At 47.3% G+C, this 18,372-nt stretch overlaps 1 protein-coding gene across 5 annotated transcripts in view; it reads right to left on the bottom strand.

The window, feature by feature from the left end:
• DAG1 (dystroglycan 1) overlaps window positions 1–12,797 on the bottom strand; it is a 53,598-nt gene extending 40,801 nt beyond the window's left edge. Inside the window, exon 1 of one of the 5 annotated variants that reach the window (XM_081073328.1) lies at window positions 12,448–12,797. The gene's annotated coding sequence lies outside the window, so the exon portion shown is untranslated. The remainder of the gene's footprint in view (window positions 1–12,447) is intronic. The other 4 variants (XM_081073330.1, XM_081073332.1, XM_081073329.1 and 1 more) reach the window with 4 other exon arrangements.
• Between the last annotated feature and the right edge of the window lie 5,575 nt (window positions 12,798–18,372).

Raw genomic sequence — 18,372 nt, 5'->3', positions numbered from 1 at the left:
AACTAGACTGAAGGGCAACAACTTGAGGCTGATGGGCCCTGGAGAAACACACTGTTCCCCTATATTCCCCAACAAAATTGATTAAAAAACAAAACAAGGCCTGCCCACTGGGTGTCAGCTGGCCGTCCCCTCCATAGTCCATAGGCTAGCCTGTCTTGGAAAACTGCTTAATAGTCAGTATTTAATCTCGAACACTTCCTAGATCAAATTCCTTCTCTTTAACTTTTTCCAATTATAAACATAGATTCATTAGGTGAGCTAATCCATGTAAAGACTTAGAAAAATGGGGTGGCCGGTTAGCTCAGTTCGTTAGAGCATGGTGCTAATAACACGAAGGTTGCCGGTTCGAAGACCGCATGGGCCAGTGAGCTGCGCTCTCCTTGAAGAAAAAAAAAAGCTTTAGAAAAGGATCTGATACACTTTAAAATGTATCTACAAAATACAAATAATCTTAATCCAGTCCCCCATTGTCTCTCTCTCTTCTGGGCGTAACGTGTCTGTGCGTCAGACAACCCACACGAGCAGGCGAGCTAAGGAACACGCACATCCCCGTGCGCCCTGCGTTCTCCACCCCAGCTCCAAATCTGAAAGAAGACTGCCAAGGTCAATCGTCTCCCCACAGGGACAAGAAGTCAGAGTGCCTGCAACAGACATGGACTTGCTTCCACACGGGGGTGGCTTCTGTTCCACTGAGCATCACCTTCTGTCCAGCGGCCTCCTCCGGATCGCCTGCTCAGTTCAGCACCACCCAGGACGACACGGCTGGGAGCAGCCTGGGGGCCCTGCTTCCCCTCCACCCTATCAGAGGACTTAGCGTGAGCATTCAGAGCTTTATTTTAAGCTCCTCTCTGGTGGTAACACGTCATTTTCTGATAACAGCCAACAGCTCTACCCTCACTTGCCTCTAACACAAAGGTCAGAGACCACATGCCTTCACTGTCTGGAAATCACTAGGAGCTTCTCCACTGGGAGCCCAGAGGCAGCTCCCCGCAACACAGGATCGAAAAGTATAGTGCCTTTATAACCTGGAGACTGGAACCCAACTTGTCTTTAGCACAATGGTTCTCTGCTCAGAATGTGGGCACCACGCCCCTCACAGCCTCGTAGCTCTGTGACCAATACGGCCCCGTAAGGAGCTGGAAGCCCCACACAGGTCAGGTTTCCAGGGAGGACACTCACTTGACAGAGTGAGGTTCAGACATTCCATATGAAGTTCATTTTATGAACCAAACAACAAGAAATCTTAAAATTCCTGTTCTAAAGAGTTCCGATCCTACAGCTCAGAGGAATCAAGTGTTCCAGGAACGGAATCTGCCGCAGCCCAATGTTCAACCAGGAGCACTCACTCGCTCCAGGCCTCCTAAAATGCATGTGCTGGCTGAAAAGTCAAAGTTTTACATTGTAAGTTAGTCAGGAAGTCATATGGTCACTCAGGGAAAAAATAAGTATATGTGTAGCCATGTGAAAACTAAGGGCTTTTCACAATAGGCATTTATTGCTGTTAATAACTCAAACAGAAATAAACATCTTACAAAAAAAGAAACTGAAGCAATTCCACTCACTCAAGTCACATGGCAACCCTGCCCGGTCTCTGCTCCTTCTACTCCACTGGTGAGGTTCAAGGAAGCAAACCTGGGCACATCAAAGAATCTCCAAAGAAACTCCTTAGAAATCTACACAGGTTGTCTAGTTAACTGAGAACTTCGTCCTCAAATTATTTTATCCTTTATTCAACATGACAGAGGCCAGTGCCTCCAAGCACCACCCAACCCAAGAAAACACCAGAGCACTCAAAGCTCCACAGGTGAACAAGCAGTCACCCTAGATAGAGCAGCTTTCTAGGAGGTACCAATGGCTAGATTTGTTTTTTAAATAAAATACTTGGTACATATAAAATAACCTATTACATATGTAATCATAAAATAATAAAAAAACAAAAAACCATGAACCCATCACTCAACAAAAGAAACGTGTCCAGCCTTTATTAAGTTTATACCAGAAAAGAACAGGTGTAGTAACGAGTAACAATTATATAGAGGTTATGCAGGGCACGTTACTAGAGAGCCTTTATTTCCTCCTCAGCTGCCTATGGGGAGGATATTCTGTCCCAATTTTACTAAGGCAGAGAGATCAAAGGCTTTACTTAATGCCACAATAGGATGATAGGGTTCCCAGGGGACTCAGTACCCCTGGAAGGTTCCTTCCTCAGGCCCAGATTTCTACTGCTGAGGGCACTCTGTTTTCCTTGTCCAACCTCATCATACTTATGCCAAGAATTTTGCCTGCCTTACCAAAAAGCAAGGGCCCTCACTGGAAGGCCAGTGAGGGAAGTCGTGGTCCAAAATATGGCCAAGCACTGTCTGAAAAGAAGAGTTCTCCTTTAGAAAACTCAGTACCATCTTATAACAAGTGCTGGCTTTTGCAGTGAGAGCTCAGTATGGCACTGTTTTATTCCTTTATTTGATAAAAAACAAAACGCCACTCCCAATCCTAAAACAGAGAAAGAAGAAGCCTATCACTCTGCTCAGTCAGAAGGATAAAACAGTCAGTATTTTTTTTCCTGTAATAAAAGAGAGAGGAAAAAAAGGTTGGAGGAAGGCAACCATCCAGAGCAGTGCCAGAGCCAGCTGCTCTTTTCACAAGACACATCCACAGAAGACAAAGAAATCGTACATACTGAAACATCATGGAGAGAGTGGATTTTTTTACTCAGAAGATCTAGAACAATTCCAGGACCATTCCCAAGTCTACCTATCTGGGTTTGAGAGGAGCAAATTTCGCAGCAGCCAGCCACGCAATCATAGAGATCTCATGCAGAAAAGCCTTTCGCCGGCTCCAGGAGGGCCTGGCCAGGGCTTCTCCATCTGCCCCACCACCATCAGCTCACTCACCTCCTCTTCACAGAACTTGCTAACGCACAACAGCTGATCACACCTGGCTCCCTGTCTGAATCCAACACCTCTGAAAAAGAAGCTGGTAGTGTCTATCTACCCACTCACCAAAACTGTAAGTATCTCATAGGTTTTTCCCAGGGACACACTGGCCTAGGGTCAGGAGAACCTCCTGTCTGGGAAGGCAGTTTGAGTATCAGGGAAGAGCATCCCTATCCACAACAAACCTTCTTTTAAAAAAGCTGAGTCCCTGCAGCACTATTCACAATAGCCAAGACTTGGAAACAACTGAAATGCCCATCTATAGACGACTGGATTAAGAAACTGTGGTACATTCATACAATGAAGTGTTACATGGCTATAAAGAAGAATGCAATCTTACAATCTGCAACGATATGGAGGGACCTAGAGAACATTATGCTAAGTGAAATAAGTCAGTCAGAGAAAGACAAATACCATGTGATCGCACTTTTATGTGGAATCTAAAGAACCAAATAAATAAGCAAAGTACACAGAAATAGTCTCAGAGATACAGAGGAAAAACTGATGGTTGCTAGATGGGGGGGGGGATGAGGGAGAAGGGGAGGGAATAAGAAAGCACAAATTGGTAACTACAATATTGCCACGGAGATATGAAAGACGGTTTGGGAAATATAATCAATATTGTAAAGATGGGGCAGCCGGATGGCTCAGCTGGTTAGAGCACAAGCTCTGAACAACAGGGTTGCCGGTTCAATTCCCACATGGGATGCTGGCTGCGCCCCCTGCAACTAAAGATTAAAACCGGCAACTGGACTTGGAGCTGAGCTGCGCCCTCCACAACTAGATTGAAGGACAACGACTTGGAGCTGAGGAGCCCTAGAGAAACACACTGTTCCCTAATATTCCCCCAATTTAAAAAAAAAAAAATGCTAGTTTCACATATCCTTTAAAAAAAAGAAGTGCTCAACTACCGCAAATAATAATTCAAATGACATGAAGATCAAAAACTGGTCATTTTTTAAAAAATAATGTTGTAAAGATTTTATAGGGTGTCAAATGGGCACATGTCTTATTAGGGAGACCACTTCATGGCCGGTGTGGGTGCCTGACGACTGCAGTGTACACCTGAAGCTGAAGCTGAATAATATTGACTGTCAACTATAATTTAATATATATAGTCATGGGATGTGGAGTACAGCATAGGGAATAGAGTCAATGGAATTGTAACAGATATATACAATGTCAGAGGGGCAATATATTAGGGGAGGGTGTTACCACTTTGTGAGGCGTGTAAATGCATATTACATTGTTTTGTACACCTGAAATTAATACAAAAAAAATTTAAAAAGCAAAAGCTGAGTCCCTGTGGCTTCCCCTACCTGGAGAATCATATGCTGGCATTTCACATCTTCAATGAATTGTACAGTTGATTAAGGCCAAAATAAGTCTTTTTCCCCAGCCTTATTAAGATATAATTGAGGGGGGGCCAGATGGCTCAGTTGGTTAGAGCACAACCTCTCAACAACAACGTTGCCAGTTCAATTCCCACCTGGGATGATGGGCAGCATCCCCTGCAACTAAGATTGAAAATGGCGACTGGACTTAGAGCTGAGCTGCGCCCTCCACAACTAGATTGAAGGACGACTTGGAGCTGATGGGCCCTGGAGAAACACACTGTTCTCCAATATTCCCCAATAAAAAATAAAAAAAAGAAACAAGATATAATTGAAGGCCAAATAAATTTAAAGTCAGTTTATTCACAAATAGACTAATCCTATGCTCACCGGTGGATTCAGGACACAGAAAGGCTTGCAGGGCGTGCCCAGCTTCCTGAGTCAGGCACTCAGCCACCCTTGGGAGCAACAGGCCTGCCTCTCCAAATATGGCCTCAGATCTGCAGCAAGAGTGAGCTCAGGCCTGCAAAGGGGTCCACAAGAATGTTTATCAAAACGTGACACAGAGGGCAGACCCAGGGGCAAACAAAGCATGAGCCACCCCTCAGAATACTCCTGAATAGCAGGGCGGCATGTGAGGAATTGACTGCTTGCACACCCAGTAACCACAGCGGACCGGACGGAGAGGCCACGGCAGGCCTGACACTGAGCGGAGGGCTGTGCCTGTGGGCACAGCCCACAATGGGCCCCATTCTCCCTGGAAGCGCATGGCAGGAGGAGAGAGGGGAGGCCAGGACATTCCTTCACCCCCTCACATGGAGGAAAAGGGCACAGGCAATCCGGAGAACCAGAGGCCTGCATAGGAAGAAAGCTGAAGAAGCCATTTTCCTTTCCAGCTGCACAAATCAAAAAAGGGACCCCCTCCTAAAAAGAACAGAATGGAGACCTAAGATGCCATCTGATTAAATCAGGTGGATTAAATGGCCTGCACAGAAGTCCGCTCTCTGGTCAGCAAGGCCCAACCAGAAGGGGAAAAAATCTCAGGGCTTTGAGGGGTCAGGGGACCCCTCGGGCCCTATCAGCTTAAGGTTGGTACTGCAAGCAGAACAATCAATTTCTCCTGCTAAGGATTTCTTCCTGGTGCCAAGGAATCCAGTCACTTTTTAAATTACATTTAAAACTGGGAAAAGCATATCTGCAGATTGGCAAACAGTGTTTTAAGTCTAACTGTTAACTCGTCTGACAAAATAGTGTGATCTTTTCCAGGTAAGCAGAAGCAACAGCTGGTAACACAAATCCAGAAGAGAGAGCGAGACAGGAACCCTACTTGTTATCTATTTGTGACTGTCATAAATTCTATTTTTAGATCTTTATTAAAGAGCTTCTCTTCTAGTCTCCTCCTACCAAATTTCTCTACTCAGGCGATTCAATCTTCCCAACACTGCTCAAAAGTCTAAAAATATAAGACACTTACTGAGGCCTGCTTCACAAACAGGTAAAGCAAAGTTCTCGACACTTCCTCGTTTCCCACTAGACCCAGAATCCAGCCTGCTCCAGGGCTACTCGTGCGGCAGATCTGCACTACTAAAAACCCAGTAAGCAAGGCTCCCTGAGGTCAGGGCAGATCCAATGCAGAGAGAACTACCCGCCACGCAGGTGTATACACAGACATTTACAGTGATGAGAGGTGCACGTTCCATGGAAGCATTCCATAGTGAAACAAGGGCCCAGAAAACGGATGGTGTCCCAGGTTCTGATTAATAGCCAAATAAAAAGGAAATGCTATTTGGAATTCCATTATTGACTGTATCATTTTTCTTGACAAAAACTGGCTAGAGAATCAACCCAGCCCTGGAGAACAAGTGAGCTAATTAAGAGAGGCGTTTATGACAACTAAGGCGGAACTGGTTTCACTTGTGCCGCAGACAGCCTTGGGAAGTTTCGTAAGTAATCCCATGCCAACACCTGGAATGCCTGTGGAGAAATACTCCCACACAGTGAGAGGTAAAACAGAGATGACCACAACATTTGCAAAAACAGACATCTTCCAATTCCACTAACCTGTTCCAACATACAGTATATACCAACCATTAGAAAGAACCCTGTAAGAGGTGCTTGTTTGTAACTTCCCGTACTCCATATACAGAAACGCAACATCCATAGGCATGAACAGCAAATGCCAAAACAGGGGACCGAGCTGGGCACTGGCCAGTGTTTCCTTGAGTATGACACATCCTTCCAAGTGCTTCACGCAACCTCGTCCTTGGGCTCCCCTCGACTGGCACAGTGGCCTATACTTGGGTATCTAAGGGCTGTGAATGCCTTGGGAAGAATGAATCTGTGTCTACACATACCTCCAACGGCAGGGAACATCAAATCGGGGCTTCTACATAGCTATAAAAAAACATACACCCATGCAAGTCACAGGAAAGGGACCGGGGGAAACATCCCCAGTGCTTAGAAATAAAAATCAATACAAACCTGTCTTACTTCACCTTACAGGCATGCTCCTGCAAAACTAAGTCACCTCTCACTTTTTCAAAGGCTTTATATTTAATATTATGGTAATAAAAAAAAGATTCTAAAAATACTTTATGCACAAATTATAACCAAAGGAAGAAAGAACCATCTAAGAACTGGGGACAGGTTAACCATGAAAAATGTTCTAATTATGGGACAATGTTCACCCTCTAATGCTGGGAGGGGAAAAGCAGGATAAAAATTAAACCTATACTCTAACCCAAACTTGGTAAAAGAGCTGCCCAGGGGCCATCTCTGGAGGACACCCAAGAATCAGAGAATAATGGCTGCTCCTGAGTCAGAGGACCAGGGACTGAGGGGGTGGGTAGAATAAAGATTTCTTTCCCCTGTATCATCCTTTTGAACTTTTTCAGTTTGTACCACGTGTTGGCATTTCTTATTTAAAGAAAAAATAAAATTGGGAGGGACAAGGAATTTCCTCTTCTTTCTAATACTTTTATCTTCTACATTTCTTATTTTAAATATATGTATTATTTGATAAACTTTTTCCCCACTATGGAGTTTTTAGACTCTGGTTAATCATTTCGCCAAGTATGTGTTTATCCATCATCTTTCTTTCGCAGAAACCTCTCTCTTCAAGTACCTTACCTCACCTTCTAGTGCTATGCTGCTTTATGAGCCTTATCTTCCTGGAGAGCAGAGGCCCTGCAGGAAAAGAAGGAACCAATATTGGTGAATGCCCACAACCGAAATAGAATTACACCACAATGACCAATTCCAAAGGAACTGGGGAATGCCACTCAGTCTCCTGCCCACACTACCAATTAGTCACCCTTCTTTGTCAAAGGGTCACAAAGAAAATGAAATGTTTTCTATAGTCAATCCAGGACCAAAAATTATAAAGTTTCAAAGATATAAAATTAATTCCAATGTCTAAAATTTAGACAGCGGTATTTTAAAAAACAATGAGCTCAAGAAGGTTTTAAAAATAAAACCTCAACACTATTAAATGCACCCCAAGATGTGTAGGAGAAAGACATTCAGTCATAAAAGTGATTTTTTATTTTCAATGTATTTCCCATGCTTTTAAAATATAATTAAAGCCAACACACTGCTCAAGTTTCATTCAGATTTACTTCACTCCAACAGAGAACACAGAACAGCTTCACCAACACAGAACACCCTCAGTTATGATATTGTACCACTGCATCCCATCCATCTTTCCTCCCTGGACCCAAAGCAAAGCGAAGAAAACGCTTAGTTATCAAACCTCAGAAATAGGAAAATAGGAAACCCTATTCATTAAGGCTAAATTAAGCCCTATGGCTGGTGTAATTTTGTAAACTACTCTAAAATCCTATTTATAGAAATTGCTATCTGAGCAGTATTACTGATTAATGATCAGAGAGAAGAACGGTCAAAAGGCAAAGCAGGTTATACGACTTTAGGAAGACTGCTTTAAATTAATACCCAAAGTCACGGACACACAAAGACCTATTGGGAAGTGACCAGATTAATCACTTGTATATTCAAAACCACCATCACCTTACTTCAGGCCAGGAGTGTCAACACAGGAAACGCAGAGGAAGACGGGGGCTTAGGAATAAAGAGCACAGTAACACTGGCAAAGGCATAGAAAACACTTTTTAACATGGAGGAAGATGAAAACTTGCCCTAGAAAAGGAGGGAGAAATCCCTGACCAACACACACAACACACTGAAGAACACATTACTTGAATCTATTCTCACTATGAGATCCCTTGAGGTTCAATACCATCTCTCTCTAGTGCCCATCTGGGACCCCTCAGACGCTCATACCAGCATTTCTTACTTCTCTGGAAGCCTCTAAGCAGGCACTCTGCAGTGGCTCAAATCGAAACAGCACACCCGGGAACCTGGATGTTGACCAAAGTTCTCACAGCTGACTTCCTATACGAGCAAGAAAAGAATCACAAGGGCTCACTCTTACTCTCACCCATCCACAATGGGTCTATCCCAATTTGCCATTCTGCGAGGCTAGTTGTGAGCCTTTTATGAAGAAGGCTATGAGCAAAATAGATCCAACTCAAAAAGGCAAGCACAGGTAAAGGGGCTCTGACTTCACACCATCATGGACCACCCCTAGTTTGCCCTGCACAGGTCAAGTCTTTGAGCCCGTCAGCCTTCCTTCGGGTCAGCTTTCTGCCCTACTATTCCCCAAAGGACGCTTCCTTTGGTGCCAGCCTATCCACTCCTTGGTCCTCGGACGGGGCCTGCTCTTTCCCTCCTTCACTCTTTTCTGCTCTTCCAAGGTCAGCCCCTCATCTTGCCTGCCTGCCACAAAGACTCAAGCCTTCCCTACTTCCTTCGATCCAGGGCCCCTCTTAGTCTGAGTCTCTCGAGTCGTCAGCAGCACTGAGCTGACGCGGCCTTACACCCTCATCTTTTCAGTGTCACCTCCAGCCCCTCTACTCAATGGCAGAGCCCTGAGGGTACGAGCACCATTCAGGTCCCTACCATTGGCTGAATTGTCTCGTTTGGAACCTTCTTTCTCTCTCTCTCTGCTCTCCTGCTAACCACTGTCCTTATTCAGGTCCACTCTCCCCCCACTGGACCACAGCAGTAACCAACCTGCCTCCAGTCCAGTCTCCATGCTCACATGGGGGGCTCACTTCTTAAAACCAAGAGCTGATCCTACCACAGCTGTGCTCCGAAACCTTTAGAGTTCCCCCATTCCTTCCTACATAATTCCAAACTCCTCCATATGGCATTCTGATTCCAACTTTCCAGAACATACAAAAAAGGTGCTCGTCTCCCCTTCCCACCCCTTGCCTCTGCTCCTCTTTCCCTCCAGAGTTGTGAACTTCCTGCCCCCACCCCTTCACCAAGCAAACTAACCCTTCTTGAAGGTCCAGCTCAAAAGCAGTGCCCATAAAGTCTGCCCCCCCAGCCTAGGATCCAAGCTCTGTGGCTCCCTACAGCATGGAGCCCAGAACAACCAGCACGGGCACGGGCACCAGGATGGCTCTCACAGCCTCCTTTCTGAAAATGGGCCCTCACAGCGTGTTTCTGGGGTTCCATGTGGGGGCCTACTCACCTCTCCCATATCATCCTGGCATCCTGCCCACCACCAGACACCTGGGCTTGGTCTTCGCCACAGAAGCGCCTAACGGAGGCCACCATGATGTCTGATGCAACACAGACACACGTGGGCATAGCCAAATGTTCACCCTGAGTTCAAACCCTAATTCTGCCACAGGACAGCTGTGCGACCTTGGGAACATTCCTTCATCTATGACTCAAGTTTTCTCAGCCAGTGGAAAGGATTTTCATGAGCATTAGCAAGGGGGCATGTGGAGCAGAAACACAAGAGGCCCCCAAATGTGGCTGACGTCGCTCCGTCGCATCACTCACCTAGACAACAGGAAAGGCTGGAACAGCTGTGAGGTAAAGAAGTGAACACGCTCTCATCTGCCTCCACGAGGATGGACATATCTCCTCACAGGTCAGTATACCCACACTGCCCAACACGACACGCACTGCCGCCAGTTCAAGTGACAGAGAAGGTTTTTAACAATCAAATGCCAAGCCTCTCCTTTCCCAAAAAACAATCTCAGTCTAAGTGGCCCCAGGGTCCCTCCAAACCCTACCATTCGCAATGTTTAACAGACACCAGCAAACTCGCAGAAGAGGTAGTTAAAATTCTTGGTCACGCTTAGTCTCCGGCCCCACACATTCCTGAATGCAGGCTCCTCCCCTCACAGCGTGGTATCCCCTCGGCTCAACCTTTGCAGCCTCTTCTCAGCTGGCTCTGCCTCCCTCCTCATCTCTCCTTTACTGGCTGACCTCACAGCCAGAGGTCCTCACCCCCACAGGTCCCCTCCCTGCCACGAGCGATGTGACCACCAGCAAGGACTTTCTGAACACAGATCTGGACCATGCCACTCTCCTCATTGAAAGTTTTCCCAGGCTCCTGTACCCTGAATATGAAGTTTGAACTCCTAAGCAAAAGAAAGGCCCAGGGCTCCCGACTGTCAAGCTGGAGGACTCACAGGTGCTATTTTAGGCGCTCCTGTACATGTGGTTCCCTATGTCCGACCTTGCTGTCCCCCAGCTAATTAATTCCTGCTGGCCCTGCAAGCCTCAGCTCAGGAATTCCCTCTCCTCAGGATTCCACTATGTGAGCACACTTAGTGGCCAGACACCTTCAATCTTAGGTTCCGTAACCCCCACTGGCCCCAAAACCTAGTTCCTTAAGGGCAGAATCAGCCTTTTATATGGGTCCTCAGGACCTATCACAGAATTTGGCAAGTAGTGAAGTCAAGTATTTGTTAAATGAATGAATGTATTTTGCCAAATTGAATTTTTAGAACAGTGAAGACTTGCCCTCTGCCTCTTTCAACAGAGGCTCATATCAACACAAGCTTTCCCGTTCCGACCTGGTGTTTGCTGCCTGTATAGCACTGCTTGCTCCAACTTTCATACATATCCCGAAGGCTTTCAACAGGCCCACACTACGCATCCAACTCCTCCTCAAATCTGATTGCTCCAAGAAACGGCTCCTCAGCTTCCTTGAAGGATGCAGGCCATGGGCTCTTGCTCCTTGGCTCCAAGGAAAACAAAGTTCAATTCAAGGTTACCATTTTCAAACTACAGATCTTTATGCCTCCAAGGTTGAATTCTTTTTTAAAACAGGGACATTCCAAAAGTATCATGTCTCTGAACATTAAGCATAGAACAACTTCATAAAGTTACAATATCCCATCTACACCAGACTCCAGAAACACCTGGTAGCATATCCAACTCATTATCTGGACTTATGTCCTATAAACACCAGCCTCCCTACATTGTCTGGGTTCCATGCCAGGAATCACTTCTACTCACTTATTTAGGGAAACGGCCGGCTGGGCTCTTAAGCTAAAATTCTAGGCTATAAACGTGGGGTCCCAGACTGTTGCTCCCACCAAGGCAAAACTTCATGGTCACTATTAAAACTAATTCTAAAGTCAGTTTACAAATCTAAGAGCTTCTCAAGTCACAGAGATTAAAATATGCATTTTTAATTAGTAGTTGAGTTTTGTAAAATTAACTTGGAATTTATGGCAGAAGAATTTTTAGCTGAGCGATTATTTGCTCTGGAGACATATTCCAAATATACTCGGGGGGTGGAGGGGGGGTAGAGGGATCTGGTTTTCCAAACACCAAGTGGAAAGGTAGTGAGCTTCCAAAGAAGTTCAGGTGTATGTGTGTTGGGGGGAGGTGACCCCAAGGCTCTGAGTAGCTCAGGACTCAGCGGCTGCAGCGCCCTTCCGCCTCCTGCGGGGACTCGACTGCCCATTCGGCCGGCTTCCGCCCAACTGGGCCACGCGACCCTCTTTGGCAGCCCGGGAGGCGGCCCACAGGCCGCATACGCCGATGGCCGACGCGCAGGCCCTGCATTCCGGGGAGCGCGGGCCGAGCTGAGGCCTGGCCCATCGCCGCGGCGTGCAGCCCGGGCCCGGCCACCTAACGCCCCGAGCCTTCCCCTGAAGGGCCGAGAGCAGAGGGGCGGCTTGGCCCCAGCCGCGCTGCCGCCTCACCCGCAAGGACGTCCACGACCATGTCCCCGCCCCGGCCAAGCAGCGAGCAGCAGCAGGTGTTCCTCGGGAAGCTCGGGCGGGCGACGGGGGTGGGGGCCTGGGCTGCCAGGCTCGGCGGCAGGGGGCGGACGGCGCACTCACCGAGCGCCGGCGGACGGGCCGCGGCAGGTGCTCGCTCCTCCCGGCCGCAAGACGCTGCCGCTGCCGCCACCGCCGCTCCCTGGGGACTCAGCGCAAAGCTGCCGCCGACGCTACCGCCGCGGAGCCCGAGGACCGCGAGCGCCGCACCGCAGCCTCCGCGCGAGCACGTACCGGGCAGTGAGAGGGCGCCGAGCGCGAGGGCGGGGCGCGCGGCCGGAGCCTAGCAACCGCCTGACACGCGAGTACCGCAGCCAATCCCGCGGCCAGCTCCGCGCGGCGCCGACCGGCAGTCCGCGCGACGCCCGCTTCTGCCTGCGTCGGCCGCCCCGCAGCGCGCCGCACCCGCGCACAGTCCCCGCCCCCGTCGGCTCCTCTCTGCTCATTGGCCCGCCACGCCCCCCGCCCGAAAAGACACGCCCCATACTGGAGCCCCGCCCCTCTGCCAGCCAGGTCCGTCCCCGGGCCACGCCCCGGCCCGGCCGGGTTGCCCGGAGCGTCCTGGACTGGGAGTGGGGGAGGGGCGCCCCGCCCAACCCAGGCCTTTGGGCCTCTTAGACGTGTCCAACTAACCCGGGGTGGTTAGGCTCGAGAACTGCCGGACTACAACCCATGGACTTAGTTCAGCCCTCCTTATTGCCCTCCAGCGCAAATCGAGCGGTATTTCTAAGCCATGCAAACAATCAGGAAGCGTCCTCCAAATTACCAAGGATGATGGCCCTGTTGCCCAGCCCTTACACGAATGGGGAAACTGAGGCGGGGGCAGGAAAGGCAGGAAGCCCGTACCTCTCTGAGGGCTTAGCCCTCATCAGGCTTGAGTGTCTGGGAAGTGCCTCAGGCTTGACCCTCATCCCCTCCCCCTGCTCTGAATGCCGGAATCTGATGCTTCCTCGGGTGTCAGAAATAGCTCTGACCCGCTGGTGTGCTGGTCACTCATTCCTTGTGGCCTGCATTCTTTCAGGGGGTGGGGGAGTAAGGCACAGAGGTGACTGCTGAGGTCCGTCTCCCTTCAAGAGAAGGATCATAAAGGTGCTCTCACTCTCCGCAGGGCTTACCTACAGCTCCCTACCCCAGAGGCTCAGGACCTGACAGTTACCGGTCCTGAACAATTCCTGCATGGGTCTGGGGATGGGACCCTTGGTGGGCTCTGCTCCCTTTCCCTCCCCAAACCCTGCACAGGATGTATCCATTCCCTCCTGGGCCTGTGGCCAGACTGGAATTCCAGGCCCACACTCTTGTCAGCAAGCATTCTGAACACAGAACTGGCTGCTGCCGGACAGCTCTAGGTCTGCTCTACTTTCTCCCCTACCTTAGGAGGGCTGGGAAAAGCAAATTTCAGAGAGAGCAAAACAGGAATGCCCCATCTCCCAAATACACCCTTTGTAATTCTTTATACTTAAATGCATAGGCTCCAAACCTCTTTCATACAGACTAGAAAAGGAACTGAAAAACAAGAAAAAGGCCCGAAATAATCCCTTCGATGTTAAAACTGAAAAAATTAATGGCCTCTCAAATTCAGCTCTAAAATTCTACAGTTTTGAAAACAGAATGCAGAAAGTTTTTTGGGTTTCTAAACAAAATAGTCTCTCATTCACTCCATCAGCTTACAAAGTCTCCCCTACTCCCCCCCCCGCCCCCCCGCACCCTGAAACACACACCAGGCACTGCTTTGCAGCCCAAGGTTCTGCTGAGGATTTAAGTGTCTGACTTATAAAAACAAATAAATATGTTTTTCCAAAACAAAAGATAGCAATGGGTACAGGTCTCATGAGGCACCTCCCTTCTACCATCTGCACAGAAGTGGACCATCTATGTAATATAGGGAAAAGGCATAGGACTATTTTTTTACAGAAGTAACTAGGAGGTTGGATTCCAAGCCTGCTGCCTATGTGTTCCAAGCACAGAACTCAGGCAGACATTAATCAATCTCACAGAACAGACCATTGCAAGAGATTCCATTATGGCCATTCCCATAATTAAACCTATTACAAACTAGCCACAGGCTGTACCTTACAAAAGTTAAAGGTAAACCTATTCTTGTACCCTGCAGAAGTTCCCCATACCAAGAAGTTTTCCATGGAAACAAGAAACACATATAAATGCTAGCCCGGTGGATGGAGGGAGATCTCCCTTTCACGATTAGAGATCGCCACTCTGTCGGGTGGCCTTTCTTTTCTTACTTACTCTTTGCTAAATAGACTTACTTTCACTTTAAACTCTATTGGCTCATGTTTGAATTCTTTCCTATGTGAAGGCAAGAATCTTTTCTTTCTTTTTTTTTGTCCCTGCTCCCCTGTTCCTCATTATTAAGCCATTGTTTCTCAGTCTAGTTGTAGGGCACAGCTCCCTGGCCCATGCTGGTATTATGAGCCTTGCGCTGCCCTGGCAGTCGGTCGCCAGTCATGGGAAGGCCATTCACAGGTGCTCACAGCAGCCCACTCCAACCTCCTCCAGGTGTTCACTGCAGCCCAGCTCTAGTTAGAGCCACTGTTCACAGTCTTAGCTGTAGAAGGGGCAACCCACAGGCCCAAGTGGGAATCTAACTGGCAGCCTTCGGCATTAGGAGCCCGGCGCTCCAGAGCCACCAGGCAGCCCACCAAGAACCTTCTTAGCCCGGGATTTGAGTCCCCACTCCGGGGATTCACCTCGCTCAGCATCATCTTTGGTGACTATGAAGGGACTCCTCATCACCTCTGTAGGAGAGAATTGACCAGGACCCCGGGAATGTCACCTGGACCCCAAATAAAGACTGCATAGCACCTTTTGGCCATAAGGACAGTTGAGTGAGCCTCAGGGATCCCTCCCTCTTGACATTTACTTTACTTCTCTTCCCTGTCCTTTCCTATATCTGAGTGTACCTGTCAAGATGCTGCTTGGAGGATCCTTTTCTTCGTTTCATTTTCCTGACTGGTTCTGGGATGCCAGAACAATCTACAAGGAAAGACGTTTCCCTTGGACTTCAGCTCAGCAGCCCCCAGTGCTTCGGGTTCTCGGCCTGTCGTCCCCCATCAGCTAATACTTTTGCTCAAAAAGCAGAACTTGGAGCGGCCGGTTGGCTCCGTGGTTAGAGCACAGTGCTCATAACACCAGGGTCGCTGGCTCGATTCCCATATGGGCCAGTGAGCTGAGCCCTCCACACCTAGATTGAAAAACAACAGGTGTGGAGCTGGAGCTGAGCTGCACCCTCCACAAATGGATTGAAAAACATTACTTAACTTGGAGCTAAACTGCGCCCCCCACAACTAGATTGAAAACAATGACTTGACATGGAGCTGATGGGTCCTGGAAAAGCACACTGTTCCCCAATATTCTCCAATAAAAATTTTTTTTTAAAAAAAGCAGAATTTATTGCCCTCATTAGGGCACTACAGTTGAGCAAAGGACTCAGACTAATATTTATACTGATTCAAAATGCAGATTTATGGTGCTTCATGCACATGCCACCATCTGGAAAGAAAGGTCTCCTTATTACAGAGAACTCCCCAAGCCAACATAAGCCTGAAATTTTACAGCTCTTAGAAGCTGTAAATGAACCTCAAGGGATGGTAGTTATTCATTTTGGGGGACATCAAAGGGGAGATTCAGGGGAAATCAAGGGAAACAGTCTAGCAGATAAAGCAACCAAAACTGCAGCAAAAGCTAGCCCCCTCATCCAGGCAGCCCTCACACCAGATGTCCCACTTCCCAATTACACACCCAATTATACCTTAGAAGAAATTGCATGGGCAAAACAAAGAGACCTCACTCTGGACCCATCAGGATGGTGCACAGATAAGGAAGGATTGTTCCTCCCAAAGACTGAATGAACACTGGAAGGTTATTAAACATTTACATGACCTTCCCATTTAGGTCGAGATTCATTATATAAATTCATCTCCCATATCTTCATAGGAAAGGGATTATCTCAAACCATTAAAGAAGTAACCAGAGCCTGTGACCTTTGTGCTCACAATGACCCAGAGAATCACCGGATCCCATCTCCTTTGTAAAAGCCAGTACAACACAGAGAATCATTCTGTGGGGAAGATTAGCAAATAGATTTCACCCAAACACCATCATGCAAAGGATTTTTAGGTACTTATTAGTATTTATTGTTATCTTTAATGGGTGGATAGAAGGCTTCCCCACCTGAACTGAAAAGACCTTAGAAGTTTCTAAGTTTATATTTATGGAAATTGTCCCTAGATTTGGATTGCCAAGCAGCTTGCAACAACAGGGCCTCTTTCACTGTTAAAATATCCCAACAAGTAGCCTTTGCTTTAGGAATTAAGTATCATCTTCTCTCTTCCTGGAGGCCCCAATCCTTGGGGAAGGTAGAGATAGTTAACCATGTTCTTAAGAAAACCCTACGGGCCAGCCCGGTGGCTCAGGTGGTTGGAGCTCCATGCTCCTAACTCCGAAGGCTGCCGGTTCAATTCCCACATGGGCCTGGGGGCTCTCAACCACAAGGTTGCCAGTTCGATTCCTCGAGTCCCGCAAGGGATGGTGGACAGTGTCCCCCGCAACTAAAGATTGAACATGGCACCTTGGGCTAAGCTGCTGCTGAGCTCCCGGATGGCTCAGTTGGTTGGAACGAGTCCTCTCAACCACAAGGTTGCTGGTTCAACTCCCGCAAGGGATGGTGGGCTTTGCCCCCTGCAACTAGCAACGGCAACTGGACCTGGAGCTGAGCTGCGCCCTCCACAACTAAGACTGAAAGGACAACAACTTGACTTGGAAAAAAAAAAGTCCTGGAAGTACACACTGTTCCCCAATAAAGTCCTGTTCCTCTTTCCCAATAAGAAAAAACAACTTATAAGGAAAGGTTCCCAGATAATCAACTTCAACCCAAATGGAAGGGACCCTACCAAGTTCTGCTAGGTACCCCAACTGCTATCAAATTACAAGGAATCAATATTTGGGTACATCTGTCTCAAATTAAACCTCTTTCCTATGAGTCCCTGCAGGTCCCTCCAGAAAGCCCAATGAAAAGCGCAACCTACTCTTGTGAAACCCTAGACGACCTCAAGCTTCTCTTCTGGAAGGAAAACAGATAAATTAGACACATCAAGAGGCTTTCCCCGGTAGTCTATCCTCTCATCATGAAAATTTTACTTAACATTATACCCTTCTACTCTATATTAACAGATAGCCTAAGCCTATCATGGGAAAATAACTTTATTGTCAATTCTTCTCAGATTATTACTAAGGGAGAAAATATGTCTAACTGCTGAGTCTGTCATTTGAAACCTGAAAGTCTGGGAAATGCCCAAACTAACTTAAGAGCATATCCCATAAGTAATGGCATAATATTTCAGACCCTAACACCGCTTTAAATATTACAAGGCCAAAAAACAGTTTTATAATACAATGGACTAATACAATGGGCTTCACCTCCCCTTCTCTGTTTTCACATAACCAAGCTCACTACTCACAAGTTTATTTATACTACCACCTCTTTAAATTGTAAAATGAATGTGGGATGCACACAGTCTTACAATGATACCCATATTAGTGAAATAGACCCCTACAAAGTTTTAGCTAATTTAAGTCAGGGGGTAAGCCGCACCCCCAAGAAGGATCTATAGTTAAATGCTAAATTGGTCTAACATTATAACAGTCCAATTTTAAATTGGATTGTATCCCCAATACTACCTTTCATGTATTGATTTAACTCATGCTCCCAGGTCTAATGGAGCTGGTTGTACCTCCTAGAAATTAGGCTACACTCTTCAAGGATTACCCTCCTGTAAAAGGCCTCCAGCAACAAAAGATCTTCATATTCAGTTTTCTCTCCTGGTCTTTATGCAATTACCTAACTCCACCCACAACACTCCTATACCGATTTAATCAAATAAACCAAACTTCCTTCCCTGTTCCTAGTACTACTGCCTAGTACTTTGGGACTCAGCCTAGATTAATGATATGAGATAGTATCTGTTGAATTTC

The sequence above is a fragment of the Rhinolophus hipposideros genome, assembly GCF_964194185.1.
Source record: "Rhinolophus hipposideros genome assembly, chromosome: 14".
Classification (NCBI taxonomy): Eukaryota; Metazoa; Chordata; class Mammalia; order Chiroptera; family Rhinolophidae; genus Rhinolophus; species Rhinolophus hipposideros.
The sequence above is the reverse complement of the archived record's forward strand: the minus strand, read 5'-3'. Positions and strand labels throughout refer to the sequence as shown.